The sequence below is a fragment of the Zonotrichia albicollis genome, chromosome 5, assembly GCF_047830755.1.
Source record: "Zonotrichia albicollis isolate bZonAlb1 chromosome 5, bZonAlb1.hap1, whole genome shotgun sequence".
In the NCBI taxonomy this organism is placed as follows: domain Eukaryota; kingdom Metazoa; phylum Chordata; class Aves; order Passeriformes; family Passerellidae; genus Zonotrichia; species Zonotrichia albicollis.
The window spans coordinates 23143413-23157496 of NC_133823.1; the positions used below are offsets into that span (position 1 = coordinate 23143413).

At 40.7% G+C, this 14084-nt stretch overlaps 1 protein-coding gene across 2 annotated transcripts in view; it reads right to left on the reverse strand.

Moving 5' to 3' along the window:
• Positions 1–14084, reverse strand: part of LOC113458989 (oligosaccharyltransferase complex subunit OSTC) — a 56484-nt gene that overhangs the window by 24097 nt on the left and 18303 nt on the right. The window contains exons 7-8 of one of the 2 annotated variants that reach the window (XM_074541061.1): positions 12386–12599; positions 1165–1344 (exon numbers count right to left, since the gene is read on the reverse strand). The gene's annotated coding sequence lies outside the window, so the exon portion shown is untranslated. The remainder of the gene's footprint in view (positions 1–1164; positions 1345–12385; positions 12600–14084) is intronic. The other variant, XM_074541062.1, reaches the window with a different exon arrangement.

Genomic DNA, 14084 nt, shown 5'->3' on the forward strand with positions numbered 1-14084 from the left:
GATTTGCAAAGGTTAATCACCTTATTGGTAACAATGCTGCTGATACAGGACTGCAAGACCCAAAGTATAGTTCACTCAGTTTATTTATTTGGAGTTATCCTATTTTATTCCTTACTTGCCTGTGATTTTGTCAGGGAATAAACCCCTATGATGGGCAGGACATATTCAGAGACTGATTATGTGAAATATCAGGAAGAAATGAAAAGACACAACTACTGATCCATAACACGAGCAGTCTGGCCAGCATCTCCCAGGAAGCTTAAAGGTCTGTAAATATATTTTCAGTTGCCAAAAGAAACTTTAAACAAATAGAAGGCTCTTGGTACCCATTGCTTAGTTTCTTCATTCTAGTCACAAAATAAGGCATGAAAGGAGTTCATCTGGAAAATGTGCTGCTAACACGCTCCAGTGGCTGGCTCTTGAGAACAAAGGTTTCTGTTCACAGTGCTTATAACCAGCTCTCAATTAAGTTAGCTTTCTTCTATTGTCTATTAGGCAAGACACAGAGCTTATAAATCATAAATAAACGAGACTATAAGGACAGACTATATTTTGCACATTCATCTTTGAAGAACAGAATTTGAGTGCGGATAAGACCTACAAGTCTCTGAGACAGAACCAGATTCCCTTCCAAATTATGCCTCTATGCAAAAATAATCACAGCACTTAATGCTGCTTTCTTAACTCACAATTAAATGAGGACACTGGTTTTTTGTCCAAATGGCAGTGAAATTACTTCCAGAGTAAGCTGGATTTGATCCAAGAAAGTTTTTATATGACATTGATGTGTAAATATAACAAATATCTACAGGTAAGGAGTGCATCTACATTCTTTTGTCAAAAGTGCCTTAAACTACTTCCCAATTAATGGGAGAGGTTGGAGAGTTACTTGCAAGCATGGTAGGAAAATATTTGCCCTGAAATGCAAAAGCCTTCATATAAAATTCAGAAGACTTTATCTTCATGCCTATTTTCTCATTGACTTCATCCCAACGAGAATCCTCTTCTCTTTTTACTACACCAGCCTTACACTGTAAATCTTTTCCCAGTCTGGATTTGAGACCAGGGGGATGTGGGGATGTGACAAACTGGAAAGCATGCAAAGAGAGCCCTTCATATTGGAAACATTCCCTTCTCCCATAGTACAGTCAAAGCAACACAAACCTTCAGGTGCTTGCCACTGGTACACAGCTCCAGGTATATTTTTTCCTCACTTTATTTTGCTTCCAGCATCATAAAGTTGCCAAACATCTTCTTCTTCCTCCTTGTCTCTCAAAAATTTTCCGGCCAGTAACAATACTGCCTTCTTTATAATCTTGTTATTTTACATTCCAGAAGAACAGTCTAGAAGAACAAATAGCAGCTGTTTATGCTAGCATTTCTTCTGGAAATAATATGTGTGCATGTACATTATGCATCTATGAGTAGGTGTTTGAGTATATATATATATAAATATATATATATATATACACATACACATATTTGCACAAAAGCATACAGAAACATGTATACAGATGTGTTCCAAAGCAATTTATCTGTGAGGCAACCTCTCTATACTCAATAAATGTAATATGAAACAGAGAGAATTTTCATTGGACATATATTTGAGATGAAAAAAAATTTATGAAGGGAGAGGGGCTTCAGAGACAAATACTGGCAGGAGAACCCTTTAAGAATATTTCATCATGCTGCTGTCATGGGAAAAGTTGATTCTACAGATGGAAAAGGAAAGAAAAGGAAAAGCCAGTAAGATATCTGTAGGCCAGTGCTGGAAAAAAAGGAACTTCCATCTAAGTACAAATCCTGCAAAACACAGACTTAAAAGTGGGGTTGACAAATTAGACTACATTAACAACAATGAAGCCCTCACTTAACAGTCCAGGTCTTGATTGCATGCCATTCCTCAAACTGAGAAATTTTTACACCAAAACATGTTATATGGATTAACCTGGTTTACCTATAGGTTTAATACTGTCAGAAATGGGTTTTTGTGGAAAAGCTCACAGCTAAAAAGTGCATAAGAGAGCCTTGAAACATTGAATGCCTAGAGAGTGCCTGTAAACAAAAATAGCAAGGGTTCTTCACTGAGGAAAATTGCTGGAAGCTACAACCACTTTGCAAACTTACCTGCAGTTGCTGTGGCAGAGCTTATCTTCCCTGCTAAAACTGGCAGCACAGTGTCTTAGGCATCAGACTTCATGGTCCTGAGCTCTCCTCAGCTAGAGGGGCTCTGCTCTGGGGGTGAGTGTGGGGCTGCAAGTCTGCACCTGCAATGGTGCTACAGGCTGCAGAGCGCTGCTCAGGTGTCTCTGACCAGGGCTCCACATGGATTATTTAGCTCTTTGGAAACAAAATAATTTCTCAACATGTAAAACTACAGCACCTACAGAGGAATATTTGCCAGAAGACCCAAGATCTTCAAAATTTCCTAGAGGAAAATCTCTATTGTAGAGAAAATTTGTATTGTAGAGAAAATTTCTGTTGTAGAAAATTTCTACTTGCTTTTCATCTCACTCCCTCACTACCTTCCCCAAAAAAATGTGTCTGGAAAGAAACAAGACAGCTAACTTCTCTCATCTCCCTTCTCTAAGGCCATTGATAGACTGCCCCCCTCCTGCCTTGTTTCAAGGCAGGCTTCCAGGCCAATTGCTAGGGAGCTGAAAGTCAAAGATGGCAACTTTGGCATGTCCAGCAACAATCCCCCGTGCTTGCTGAATGGTGAATTACCTCCAGACAGTCCTTTCTTTCTTTCCTGTTTTTCCAGACCGGTTTCTATTCAATTAGCTGCTTTACACTTGCACAATAAACAGCTCCACAGCCTGCCCAAATACCGCGCTCACTTCTGCCATAACATTCGCCAGCCACACCTGCATTTTCTACCACTGTGCTTTTGCCTTCTCTGCATGAATAGCACTTCATTTGCAGCATCTCCTTGCAGGGCAAGCGTGGCTTTTGGCTCGTTTTGGCTGACCATGACTTGCAGCAGGCTGCTCAAGGGAGAAGGCTGGTGGCAGCTGAGCCATAGGCACGAGGACAGATCACACGGGGAGAAAGCGGTGACACGTTCCAGCCCACGGGCAATGGGTTGTCTTAAGCAAGAGGCAAACAAGAAATAACAACAAAGAAGCAGAGAGTCCTACAATTCAAGCACCTTCTAAGTGCACAACAGAAGGACAGATGGGAGAAATCTCTGCCAGCCAATGGAGCATGCAGCAGTGCCAGTACATTTCCATACCATGCAAATGTTTCTGTGGAGATTGACACAATGCAGCTCCCAGTACGGACTTGCTGAGGGCCTTAGAGCAGCAGCATTGCCTCATCCCACAGCCAAGGATCTTTCCCAGTGAGGATGCCGTGATGGCTTTCTTGAACTGGTTTATGTTTTTTGACAATACACAAGTGTGGCCTCCATAAAAGCCTATGCAGCTCCTAATGGTGCATGATGTCTGCCTTACCCCTACTGCCACTGAACAAAAAGCATGCAGCAGCCCTTCAGCACCTGAGCTTTCCAGAAGATAATCAGTAGACCACGGGAAGAGGTGCACCACTTACTTAACAAGACCTAATTCCATTGGTCTGAAAAAATTTCCTGTTTCTCACAGCAGCAGGAAATTTAATTTTGTTCTGCCTATCTTCCAGAATTTTTTAAGTCTCATAATTTGTACAATAGCAGTGGAAAAAATAGTCTCATGACTCTGTTATCAGACCGTTTTATGTAACATGTTTGCAGTGAATGATTAAACAAAAAGATTATTGCTTAGTAAGTTTTGAGTAGCTGCCCAGAAATCATGCATGCAGAGCCAAATACTACCGTTGATGTTGAAGCACTTTTAAAAGGATTAACTCAAGTAGACAGTGCCAAAATTCATCCTTTGAATGGGGAGGTGTGCTTGCCATTGAAATGTCAGTGACAAAGTCAACATTGATTTGAAACTTGACACAAAATGCACCAAGAACATCATTCTCCTCCTGCTTTAGAGATCAGTGAGGGACAAATATGTGGCAATGAAGGTGGCCACAGTTTGGGAAAAGGGGGATGTGCAAATTCATGCCTTTGACAGTTCTCTTTGTGTTCCCTGTATGAAAATTGTAAACATTCACTAGGCTGCTCTGGAATAATTTATATCTGTAATGCTATGAGTGCTGTCAACAGAGATTTCATTATTTCAGTTTCAAATGGTCCCTGAGTTGCTGATTCCTTATCAATTTTCAGATCAACAGTTCTGTTATAAATATTTGGGCACACGCTATCAGTCACAGAAGAATTGACAATGTTCTCTACTATTTAAAAAATATGGAGGGGATTAGTGCCAGCTCACAAAATGCTGTGAAAAGCAAAACCAAAATGAACTACAAATGCCACTGCAGATTTTATAACTAAATATCTTTATTAAATGTTTTTGCAATTCTCTCCAGTCTAATGGAATGACTTGTCTGCACTTGTAAGTTAATTCTGACCAGGACAGAGTAAACATACTTTGCAATAACTGTTGCAGAATAACCCATGTGTGAAAACTTGTTCTGGAGTGAGTCTGCCTTGTTCCATTTTAGATTAATTCCCTCACTCTGAAAGGAAGAATTTGGGATCTGACGCATATCAGAATTGAGATCTCTTTTTCAGATGTACTTGAGTTTGATATTTTCTCTCACTGTTCTTCCTTTTCCAGTAGGCTTTTTGATATACATTTAATTTAGCTCTGCAGTGAGGATAAAGGGAATAATAAAAGAGAAGGGAGTTCTTCTGGAGAATCTCTTATTGATTAATTCCTGCTGACATCCTTGAATTCTACAGCAGATATTGTAACTAATGTTCTTAGGGTATCTGTACCTTTAGGTTCAGAACTTCAGGACCACAGTACCCAAGACCCTTTTGTGCTTTGCACAGCAGACTCTGTCTCAGTAACTCTGAAAGGAGTAGGGAGAGGACCAGCTTGTACACTACAGCTGCACAATGAATGACCATGACATCCAATAACATTATTTTTAGAGATATCCATAGTTTTGCTCAAAATTTTGGTTGCCATAGTCTTCTAGAGACTCCGAACACAGCAATGATGACACTGGGAATCAGAATCAGTGGCCCTTTAGACTGTTTTACTCTTTTTGCCTGCAAGAGAGATTAGAAATTATTTGATGCTCATTTCCAGCACCATCTAGCAGGCCAGAACTGTTTACTCAATAACTTTTGACTTTTGTAGAATGGGATGGTCAGCCTCCTCCATGGGGGTTATAAAGTCAAAAAGGAAATATTCCTTTGTGTATGCAGCCACTCTTTCTATTGGGAATGTTTGAACAAAAACATATATAAAAAGGAAACACAATAAAAATTCAAATAGTGTCAATAGATGACTTCACATCATTCAAGCAGCCTGTATTTCTTTTCCTTGGCTCTAGTTCTGACAGAGCTAAAAGCTGGTGCTCTGAACAAAATGGGAGATTGTATCCTATGTATCCTAGCCCTGGATTAGCCAGGCAGGAAGCCCATGTTTCAGTACTGAGCTCTTGACCACAAAGCATACACCTGGGGTGAGGATTTGATGTGACAATTTTAGGCTGGCTACTAGCAGATCAAAACCAATGTGGCCACAAGCCACCCTGAGCTGATTCAGTACATAAACAGCTTACTAAATTTTGGGAACAGAGAGAGTGGAAGTTTATTTTGGCGAATATTATGCTGGATGAGGCTTATACTGTCCTAGTGCAGATAGCATAGGGTCCATAAATTCTATGTGATGTGCTTTGGTGAATTTGACATAAATTCAATCGTCAAGTGTATTAATCTCATGTCTGTGGAGTCACGGCTCCAGAGTGCTTCAGAAGTGAGCAGAGGCAGTATCTGGTCCTGGATGATGTGCCCTGAGGCCAGAAGTTAGATCCCAGTCTGACACAGTGCCCAAAAAAGGCATCCAGTTCTCTGCAAAAACTGCAAGTAAAAATCACCACACCAGGACTAAGGTGATCCTCAGATTGTGCTGGTGAAGAACGCTGCTGCAGATGGTACCCAAAGCATGTTCACTGCTTTGAACATGCCAAGGATGATGATTTTCCATGTAAGACAATAAAATGAGAAAAAAAAGAGATATAGCATCTCTGGAGGTCTCTACACTTCAGCAGCAGTACTGCATGTGAAATGGCCAGCAGCAAACAGCGCATTTTAAGGCACATAAAATCTCAGTGTGTGACAATGATTACTTTACTTACCTAGGTATGTTAGCACTTGAAACCCTGCACGGCTTGGGTAGGGAGCCACTGTAAGGAATTTCAAATAACCTGTATGCCCTATCCTGTATTTCACACAAAAATATCCAGCCGGAGCATGCGAGAGCATGGTACAGACTGAACTCAGGGACATGGAAGGTCTTCACTGGTGTTTCACTAATTTGTAATATTCACTAAATTGCAATACCTAGTAGGATAAATCTAAAAGAGAGATGAGATGTTTCAGATTATGAGAGATTATCTACATTGCTTATGACTTCTGCAGAGAAATGTCTTGATACCTGTCCTGCATTAATTCCTTGCCTCCATGGACTGTTCATTTTTAAAACGCTGGGAAGCACTTTTCCTCAGGAATCTGAGCACTTCAAAGGTCTGGAGCAACCTTGCAGAGTAAGAGAGGCAGAGGGAAAAGTGTGCACGTCTGTCCTGAGACATACACGCAAATATTTGAACTACACAGGGCTTTCCACATGAAAGGATGTATCAAACTTCTGCTTGTTCATCAGCGCTATTGAGCAAGTCTTAAATTTGTTAGGATGTATCATATTCCCAGCTGGTATAAATTATTGGGGCATTTCTGGCCTCAGTGAAGTCGTGCAAGTCACAACAGCCCAGGATCACTATCTCCATTCACAGTCCTGCACACAACTGAACACGTAGTGTTTCACACCCAAGGTGCACAGACAGCCTGAAGCACAAACCCACAGTCCATCTGTTTGCAGCAGCTCACACGCTCTCAGGCTATGCTATCTTGCACTAATCTAACAGAAAAATAAAGTATCAACACAATTTTTAGAAAAGGTTGAACGGGTTATCAGTTTGGCTTGCAAACAAGCACCATGCTGAATCTACTTTGTTCCTTGCAATAATTTCCTTTGCTGCTCAAAACCTTTAAACAATTTATCTTTTCCCTCTAGTTTTCTCACTGTCAATGTAGTACAAGAGAACAATCTCTGCTATTCTGTAAAATCTACTTGATTCATTCTTTGCTAGACACAAATTACCAACAATTATGAGTTGAGCTCTCCAATAATCACCATATTCTCAAAAAAAATTTGTAATGTCTTAGAATATTTATTTGTCGTTTACTTTTCAGGTGTGTTCAAAAGTTTTATGTGAAACCACCACTTCAGAAATCTTTTTTCAGAAAAAAAAATCTAGTTCCATGGACATGATCAAAGCAACACTTTTTGATGAAACACATTTTCAAAGAACCTAATCATATAAACATGTACATTTTAAAATCTGAGTAAAGGACTTCTCCAATGTGTTTTGCTTCTCCTGTTGAATTTAGAACTGCTATTCCACATGCCTATGATCAACTTAGAAAGCAAAAAACACCCTTGAGAGCCATAGCATTAGGCTAAGCCTCACTTCCTAAGTCCCCCACACTCCTTGTCAAGCCCACACAGAATCTGCTGCAGGTGTCTGCTGCTCTCCACGACATTACTCCCTCCCAGTGCTGTTCAACGGGATCAAATATTTCTGTGCCCTCTCAGGCACCCAGCCCTCCTTGCATCAGCCCTCGGACAGGCCACCACAATGCCTCACACGCTCTGGAGCGGGTGGCTTGTCAGGCAAAGTTACACCCGCTCAGCGCTGAAAGCTCTTCATGGTCACGTTCAAGAAACCAAAGAGCCACCAGGAGAAACTCCTGGCTCCTATGAGGCCAGAGAGGCTGTCAGGGTGACAGGGGCTGCCTGGGAAAACACAACTGGCTCTGCTCTGAAAATGCAGAAATTGTTTCGCTGAAGCAACTGCTCCCTCCAAAACACCACAGCCTTGCAGGTAGCCACGGGGCCACCAGGCCTGGAGGTGGCCAGGGCACAGATTCTCCCCCACCATGGCCCCAGGACACTGGATGTTGTTTCAGGAGCTTCTGCTCTTTGCTCTGGGTACCCCAAGCTCCCTCCTGGAAGGTTGATTCTGTTTTGGTTAGGCTGGTGAGGAGAAGAAGCTTCTTCAATGTGAACAACCACATTCACTGTGAGCAGTGCAGGAACAACCTGGCTCTTTTCAGCTGGAAATAAAAGCCAGATAACTTTTGGCTCTGCCTATTGTTAGCAGTGCCTGCAAACATTTCTGGGTAAAACAACTCAGCTGTCTCTCCTATTAAGTTCTCATGGTATGTTGCACACATGATGATGGCCCACAGCTTTTTCCAAACTCTCCTGGATAAAATTAGGGAGTTGGTGCAAGTAGATCATTCCAAAGGGACAGACTGGACGCACTCATCTTGCTCTTGGAGGCTAACATTGATGTGAGCCATTCTGGGTCACAGGAGCAGGTGACAAATGATTAGGACTTTTTGTATTTTAGTACAAAACTACAAGGTCATTTGCACTCTTCCATCTTTTACTGTTCGTATTTCTGCTGCTTTTAAGATTGAAAACATAAACCTTAAATCCTTCTGCAATTGCTGGTCTAACTTTACATGGAAATTTACAAGTTAGCACAGAAACACTTGTTTTTTTAAAATTACCTAAGTGAACCTGAGTCTCAGAAAAACGAGGATCTCAAAGCAACTTTGTTGGTTGAAACCATGTCTAATTTTACTATTAAGCAAATTATGCAACAGGATAACCTGCTTACTGTGTGGGTTGAGTCACCTTCACCCCGGGCTTTCACAGGAGGTGATATAACATCCTTGTAGGCTTACAGAATTAGTGCCTGTGCTTTGATTGTGTGACAGGAACAATGTTGGACAGGAACACAGAGGGGATATCACCTAAGCTTTGGGTATGTGATTTCTTTTTTCATACTGCAAAGCCCCCAGGCACAGGGAAAACAAACATAAAATGATGTGCAATAAACCTACACATCATTTGTATTCCCCAAAATTGTGCAGTAATCAGGATTTTTGGAGCACATATTAGACAGCTAGTAGCACCTGAAACAAGCAGTCTAAAATGTCTGACCTTGCTTTTTCACCCCTCCCCGGTTCATAAGCTTCTGAACCATCTTGGCACTGCAAAGGTTCAGTGGCGCCTGTGCCCTTCAGGAGCAGCAAGCTTTTGACCCCACTCATGCAAGAATTTCATGGAATCTGTGGTCACAAAACCGTCTCTTCTCCTGGCTTGTGTGTGATTCAGGGTAACCAGAGGGCAGAGGGAGCAGCGGCCAGCAGACAGACCCTGCAGAGGTGGTGGGAGCATGACCCAAACACTGTGCCCCATGAGCTATCCTTTAGCTGTTTTGCTTCATTTAGCTGTTGCAAGCGCTTTTGCTTCATGTTTAATTTCTTACTGAACCTTGAGCGACCTGGTAGGACAAATTACATCAACCATGAGTAATCATTTGTTTGTAGCTAGTTACCAGGTAGGTGGTAGTCAATAATAAAAAAAGGCAAAACCACTCAATAAATACCCTTCACATGAATTTAAAGGGTGTCCTTTTCCTCAGTCTTTGATGACTGAGGAAATTAATAAGCAGTGTGGAAAACGTGAACATTGTTGTGGAGCAGAGCTATACATATATAAATTATTGTGCATGTGGATTTCTATCAATTCTGGTTTGTACCAGTTGCTTGGCCCTGTTTTGTCAGATTTACTCCAGAGCTGTCTCTGATCTCTCTTCCTGCTTTCTTGTTTTAAAACCAGTATCTGAATGCAACAGTTTTTATGGTGGGTCCTGAGGTACAGAATTACCTTCTGCTGATATACAGTTCATTTTTCCAATTCCATTTTCCAAACAATATTAACATCGTCCATCTGTCTGTCTATCTATCTATCTATCTATCTATCTATCTATCTATCTATCTATCTATCTATCTATCTATCCATCTGCATGTCTCCCTGTCTGTCTACTCAAAGCTGGATTATTGTGAGCCACGGTAACTCCAATTCCTTTCTCTACTGTTTCTTCAACTTAATTCGATTTATTTTCTATGCCTTTCAAATAAATGCTCCAATTTAGCTGGAGGGTTCAGGCATGAGGTAGGATGGAATGTATTAATAAATCAAATCAGGTAACCATAACTGTATTTTCTGGTCCTTTACTCCTATGAATTTCCTCAAGGTTTTTCAGGATAATATTAAATGTCTGCATCCCACTATTGAATTGCTTTATTAAGTTTCATTGAAAATCTCTGGGGAACTGTTGTTTTTGTGTTTAGTTGTGTAGTACTTGGAACATCAAAATCCTAATCCTACAACTGCTACTAAAATAGAAAGAGCAATCACTGCTAAATACCAGTCTCTGTAGTACACTGGCAAAGCCCAATCTGGTTTTGGATACCAAAATAAAAGTAGAAATTGTGGTTTTAGACAAACACCATGGTTTCCTGGATTATCTAACTTGCATAGCATTTCTGCATATCACTGGGAAGCCCAATTCAGTACTGCATTAGGTTAGACATAAATTATAAAGGGATAATCAAACTCCAAAGCCCTTAAAGAAGAATTACTGTAATTTGGTTCATGTGATCTAAAACAGTTTGCCTGATTTTAGGACAGAGTAGATACATTCAGTCTCAATTCCGAATCATGGCAAGTCTCCTACAAAATACCCAGGAGTTTTCCCAGATACATGAAAACATTGGCAGCACTAGGACACCAGGAATGTAGTTACCAGGAGAGCAAGAGCCCATGTCTTGTCTGAAAAGAGTTAAATAATAGTTCCATAAATACAGGGCAGAGGTACATCAACAGCCCTTATGCAGGAAGGACCTGCCAATAAAAATTCTGATCAAAACAGTTCCAAAACGACACGACCAGTTCCAGGCCCCCAGAGGCATGTAGGACTGAAATGTGGTGAGCAGGACTCACTACAAAAATCCTGTTCTGTGCAGGAGTCTTTAAATGAGAGAGACATCCCTCTTAGCTGCCTTATTATTATGATGGAACTACAACAAGTCTGTTTAAAGAATAGATTTTGCTTCAGAAATTGCTTTGTCAAACCAAACAAATTTGTTCAAATTATCGGTTTCAGCTTTTCTGACTAGATTTTGCAAGTCCAGTGTACATAAAAGAGATACACTTAAATAGAGAGACTGACCTTTTCACTCTGCAAGCAGAGGTTTCAACAAAGTCATACCTGATTACAAGTTTCAGAAGATTTCAAAAGTTTTGAAAGACTCTGAGGTATTTGTGAAACAGAATCTGCCGTTTTATGGCTTGTTCCGATGTTGACATGCACTGAGAGGCAAAGCAGGAGCTGGCACTCCAGCTAATCCAGCAAGCTGACTCAGAAGCATAGCTGGAGACTAACAGGACTGGCTCACACAGACTAACAGTTGGTAGAGTCTTTTGGCCAATCTCCTCTGGTGTCTTCTGTGAGGCTTTCTAACTAACATTATTACTGCTGTGTTAAGTATCTATGTCTGCACCATTTATTTCCAGTACAATCTGCAATAGCAGTGTAAATACCTCAGTTACAGTCTCTCAGACAACATAAATAAGTTGTTGCCTTGCACAGAATTTTGCAGATAATGTTGAAGAGGAGATACCCATGACTCAAAGATGGCACCAAGGATATTTCACTTTCAATGAACCATGTTTTACTTAGAGGTTTCCTAAAAACAAATACCCTCAAAGACCTGCTCCAAATGAAAGGAAACGTGCAGCAGTTTAACCAAAGGGCTGTTCAAATGAATTAAGACTGTATCAGAACAAGAACTTGGCCATTTTAATACACAGTTTTACATTAATGTAAACTGCTGGAACAATATTGATTCAACATGAGACACTATGAAATACTGCTGTCTAAAGTGAAGAATTTCCAAAATGATCATGAAAGTTCCAGAGTCTCTCTTGCTGCCAAATTAAATTAAATTTACTGCATTAACTTTATTTAAAAATATCTCTTCAGCTGGGGGAGAAGTTTGGAGCCAGCTGCCCTACCTCTCAGCACATGTAAGTGATAAGGACAGGTGAATATACACTATACAGTAGCTTCATATTTCTTCTCCTAGAATCCATGTCACTTTCTATTTTTGAGAGCTGAGTGTTTACTGGGCTATGCTTCATCCCCCTCCTTCCTCTGTACCCTAACCTTGTAACCCAAGATGCTGGTGGCTGTGTTGGGTGTGCAGTGCTCTGACCTTTTGTTCCTGGGCTTGGAAGCGCCTGGGTTTATCCGGCGAGGATTCCGGTTGGGTTACACCAACAACCTTTCCTGACAGGCCTGGTGAACTTCTCAAGAGAAAGAGGGAAAGACCACAGCTTACCTCGGTTCACAGAGCAGCAGAGCTGGGCTCCTGTTGGGCTAAGGTGGTGCTGGATGTCTCTGAAATTAGCCCGGATACACATGGGCTGTGCAGGGAATTACCAGTTAGCCTTGGGGTGACTGACCCACAGGGGGTGTGGGCACTGAACTCACTGCCTGGGCACCTTTCTCCAGTCTTCATTCAGGCAAAATACTTAGTGAACTTCTTATTTCACCTAGTAAAGACAGATCAAGCCCCTTGTGGAATCATCACATGTACTCGACGAGAAAAAGGCAATTTCCTAATTATTATGCCACTGTACATCACTCCACATACACACCTGACCCCAAAAAGATATCCAAAGAATGAATTTTAGGATAAATGGGAGGATGGCTGAGTTATTTTGTCTATCCCATCTGGAGGGTGACCACCAAAACTGCCTGTGAGTTTTACCTGTGTGTCAATTAAACAATAAATCTGGAGCTAAAGCAGTGACCATTTGGTGGCCTGGTTCACAGAATTAAAAACTGTCGGTGGAAACTTGACAATTGCTGTGATTTTTAGTAAAACCCTGGCTTTTTTATTGATTTAAAATCTTTCAGTCTGTCTAAAAGTAAAACCACAGATTTGTACCCTTTCTCCTGATTTCTGATGGGCATCTGAATTAATGTTTCCATATCTCCCTCATTTCAATTAAAAAACACATTATTTTCTATTTCAATTTTCTGTGACTATCCTAACCTGAAATGTAAAATGTTGGATTCCTCTTCATATGCTACAACTCACAGAGGTGAGTGCAATACACAGAAAAAAAATCAGAAATATTCCCATCAACTAGATAAACCACATTATTTTGAACCTCCTCCTTGCACAGTACTTGAGTTAATTTTGGCTTTGCCATACAGTAAAACTGTGCCTTACTGAATTGTTAGCTGCTGCTTAAAACAATTATTCCTCCTCCTCAGACCCCTGGCTGTCTTCCCACCCTTCCCCTTGGCCAGCAGGGGCACCCATCCGATGCAGTGGAGAACCAAGCCAGGAAGCTCAGCTGGCAGAAAATCAATCACTCTTTTTTCATGGTTTAGTTTTCTGCTCTTATGGCTTGAACAGCTCACTGAGGATTCAGAAAACTGCAGAATCACACTAAAAAAAAGGATCACACTCTTAGACTGGTTCAAACATTTTCTGAAGCTTCACATTTACTATTTGCCAAGAGTAGAGCTTATTTCTGCTATGACCAGAAATACTTCTATCTTGCCACTTTTTCAGGTCTCATACATCACCCCCAGATTTTGACAGGTCTGGAAAGCTCAGCGGACAAGACTCATATTCCTTCTAGCACATATCTCCATAATTTGCTTTCCCTCAGCCTCCAAAACACATTTAATTATTCTCAAGGCAATGCTAAATTTGAAGACTCTTATACATAACTTACTATAAAGCAAGACCAAATTATTTTGCCTTTCAGGTATTTTAATGAATTGCTAATAGTTTTCCCAAGCAAAATTCTTTATTTTTAATCATTACCCTCTTTTTAAACTCATCCCTTCTGCAAGGATACAAAGTTCTTATTCATAATGCCACAACCTGTCAGTGGTCACTTGAAATACAACCATTTTCTATACATTTCATAGCCATATTTTATAGCAAATGTTGAGGGTTTTTTATATATGGGACACATCAAGGAGTTTTTATTTATTCTTAGAGAATTGGCTTTGAT